Source organism: Nerophis ophidion, linkage group LG12, assembly GCF_033978795.1.
Source record: "Nerophis ophidion isolate RoL-2023_Sa linkage group LG12, RoL_Noph_v1.0, whole genome shotgun sequence".
Classification (NCBI taxonomy): Eukaryota; Metazoa; Chordata; class Actinopteri; order Syngnathiformes; family Syngnathidae; genus Nerophis; species Nerophis ophidion.
The window spans coordinates 5,398,038-5,402,133 of NC_084622.1; the positions used below are offsets into that span (position 1 = coordinate 5,398,038).

The window sequence follows — 4,096 nt, forward strand, 5'->3', positions numbered from 1 at the left end:
AGCCACATTCCCTCCAGGCAATATCCATCAATATAACCTTCATACTTTTTTAAAATGAAACCTGATGTAGTCTGAGCGTGTGTCACCAATCAATACGTACTGTATGTTTCGTAGCAACCAGCATATATATATATATATATATATATATATATATATATATATATATATATATATATATATATATATATATATATATATATATATATATATATATATATATATAAATATATATATATTATACTCTCTAAATACTGATGTCGTTAACCATCCCATAATGCTCTTACCAGTTCTCTTGAGGTGAAACCAGACGTCTCTGAGGCTCCAGACCAGTTTGAGCTGCAGCTGGAAGGTGGAAGGAGAAGACGCGGTTGTGCTGGTTCATGCAACTGTCTGTGATGATGTTGAGAGACCTGACCACCTGAGGGCGCCACAGAGCATTAAAGACAAGAGGTCTCACTTCAGACCACAAAACTAGGAAAATTATTCTCATTTGTTCTGGTACGCTAGTCAAAGATACTGTTTTTGACAATTAGCTGGAGGCATGGCTCACCTTAAAGCGCAACTCCAGACAGTTGAGCAGCCTGTTGCCCAGCTGTAAGGACACACACGGTCATATGGTGTTAAAGGTCATGGGGAAATATTATTCATACAGAGAGCACCAATTCTCGAACTATGACGAATGGTTAGCATAAATACAATATTTATCTACTCTGCTTTAGGGATGGGAATTAAGATTAATCCAGTTCCAATTCCACTTAACGATTCGGTTCTCTTATCAATTCTCATTTGGATAGAGCATAACAGACAAGTTGATAATTGTTAACTTTGTTTAGTTCGGAAAAAACAAGAATTCACAAACTCAAAGTCTTAAGAGGCCAACAACCTCCATAGGGTGCCAGAGTCAGGGTTCCTCAGAAAAAGGGGGAAAAAAAAAATAACAAAGATATTGTTCAAATGAATGGTCTACTGTAGAAATAAACATTTTACATTAAACGATTATTATTAAAATGATGGATGAGCTGTCCAGTCAAAAGTAAAACTTTGTCAGCTAGTGAAAAATTCAAGCAAGTCAAGTCCAATAATACATTTAATAATAACAGTAGAGGGGGCACAGCCATACTTGCCAACACTCCCGAATTTTCCAGGAGACTCCCGAATTTCAGTGCCTCTCCCAAAAATCTCCCAGGACAACCATTCTTCCGGATTTTTCCCGATTTCCAGCCGGACCTGAGTAAGGACAGTCTGTCGTCATGACCGCTTTTCCTCCATATAAATAGCGTGCCGGCCCAGTCATGTTAAAACATCCACGGCTTTTGGAGCTCAGGGCGCAACTGCACACACAACAAGAAGGAGACTATTATATATGTCTCCGTTATCCATCGGTTAATATCCAACCCATAAAGTAGGCAGGCACAGAGCTATTTCTCAGCGTGTGTTTATTCCAGCTGGCACGTTAATACACTTACACACAACATCCGGATTCCCGTCATGCTTTTTTTTTTTTTTTTTTTGTGGACTTCTGGATCTGCCTCCCGGGAGCCTTTTGGCCATGGAGACCAGCTGCAGGGTGTCTGCCACACCGGAGTCGGTTTGGAGGGACTGGCGGAGATGCGGATGAGGGGACAGGACTGCAGAGTTTGGAGGGATTGGAGGAGATGCGGATGAGGGGACAGGACTGCAGAGTTTGGAGGGAATGGAGGAGGTGCGGATGAGGGGACAGGGCTGCGGAGCTAGCACTGAGCGCTGGGACGGAGAGGCTTCGTGGTGTCTTGGCTGGGTGAGCAGGTGTCGGACACCTCAGTCACCTTGGACGTATCCTCGCTCATCCATGCGGACTGGACACAGGCCGAAAATGGTTGCTTTGTTGGGTCTGCTCCTGTCTCTGGCCATGCTCCCTCCTCCCCAGCGGACGATGGCGTGGAACACTGCAGAGGCCACCACAGTGGATATGTTTCTTTTACTTTTTATTCATAGCTAGTATGTAGAAGTGTCTGGTTGTATCTGCTGCTTTAATGTCTTTAATGTCCTCTGTGTTCTTTGATGTTTGATGTTTTCCTCTTACACACATGGAAGAGGGATGTGTACCATGGCTATGAGTTGTTGTTTTTTCCCTTGGCCTCAGTCTGCACCCCCTCTCCAGGGCCCAGGCTAAGACCGATTTTTTTTTTTTTTTTTTTTTTAATTTTATTTTGTTTTAATCTTCTATTCCCCCTCCTTGTTTACCTGTATCTCATCTTTTTTGTAAGGGGCGCTGGAAGCTGGCAGACCCGTCAGCGATCCTGTTCTGTCTCCCTGTAATGTTTGTCTAAACTTGAATGGGATTGTGCTGAAAATTTTAATTTTCCTGAAGGAACTCTCCTGACGGAATAAATAAAGTACTATCTAATCTAATCTAATACATTGCTTCAAAACTACGGCAAGTAGTAATGTCCAAAAACATAACAGAAATGAAGCAGAAGAACGAAGAAGAGACAGTCATGGCGACGACAAGTAAGAAGAAGTATGCTTGCAAATTCCAAAATGATTGGAAACAAGAATTTCAGTTCTTCCCGGACAACTCGAAGGTGTAGGGATATGCTAGGGAGAGATGGAAATTTCGAGACTCTGGTGCATTTGATGAAGGCACTTTTGTGCGTGCCACACAGCAATGCATCATCAGAGAGGGTGTTCAGCATGGTTACAAAAGATAGTGACAGAGAATAGAACGAGAGTGGACAATTCAACCCCAAACTTACTCCTTTCCTGCAAAATAAATTTCACAAATGCTGCCCATATCTATGCTCAAAGGCTGTGCTACTGGCTGCAAAGTTTGGCACTTCAAATACAACAATGAGTAGCGGAGTGTTATGTGTGTGTGTATATGTAAATAAATGAACACTGAAATTTAAGTATTTATTATATATATATATATATATATATATATATGCATATATATATAAAACCTTGATCACCCCCTGGGAGGTGAGGGGAGCAGTGGGCAGCAGCGGTGGCCGCGCCCAGGGATCATTTTAGATGATTTAACCCCCTGAATGCAAAGCAGGGAGGTTAGTGTGTGTGACAATCATTGGTACTTTAACTTTAACTTTCCGCTGTGTCAGAGGTTGAGGCTCCGCGAGTCCGCACACACACAGACACACACACACCCCTCCACTCAGTGAACCAGTGTCGACGAATTAAAAATGAGACTAAATGTTGTCATTTTCTACCGCTTGTCCCTTTCGGGGTCATGGGGGTATTGTATAAAAATGCATTTTCAAATCACCAGCCACCCAGAAAGGGACAAGCGGTAGAAAATGGATGGGTGTATATATATATATATATATATATATATATATATATATATATATATATATATATATATATATATACATATATATATATATATATATATATATATATATATACACATATATATATATATATATATATATATATATATATATATATACACACATATATATATATATTTCTACCCCTTGTCATTTTTTGGGGGTCACGGGTGGTGCTGGAGCCTATCTCAGCTGCATTCGGGCATATATATATATATATATATATATACCCAGGTCGTATGACAGCTTGTGCACGTCAGGACCGCTGACGTGCAAAAGCTGTTGTCGATGTCGGCTCTTCCTATCATTGTGAAGGAGAATTCACCAAACGTTGGATTGTTCACCCACTAATAGGGAACGTGTCTATCTGTGTTGGCCCTGCAATGAGGTGGCGGTTTGTCCAGGGTGTACGCCACCTTCCAGACGATTGTAGCTGAGATAGGCACCAGCGCCCCCCGCAACCCCAAAGGGAATAAGCGGTAGGAAATGGATGGATGGATATATGTGTGTGTGTGTGTGTGTGTGTGTATGTATGTATATATATATATATATATATATATATATATATATATATATATATATATACATATATATATATATATATATATATATATATATATATATACATATGTAAGTGTGGGAAAAAATCACAAGACTACTTCATCTCTACAGAACTGTTTCATGAGGGGTTCCCTCAATCATCAGGAGATTTTAATGGAAGCATTCACATACAATGGTTTATATAGAGCACAGAGTGGGTGGGTACA

General features: G+C 40.5%; 1 long non-coding RNA gene across 1 annotated transcript; it reads right to left on the reverse strand.

Moving 5' to 3' along the window:
* Nucleotides 1-285: 285 nt before the first annotated feature.
* LOC133563765 (uncharacterized) lies at nt 286-1,451 on the reverse strand. The gene is made up of 3 exons (XR_009809095.1): nt 1,121-1,451; nt 551-592; nt 286-418 (listed from the first exon to the last, which is right to left on the reverse strand). It is a non-coding gene; the product is annotated as an uncharacterized LOC133563765 (long non-coding RNA).
* Nucleotides 1,452-4,096: the final 2,645 nt, after the last annotated feature.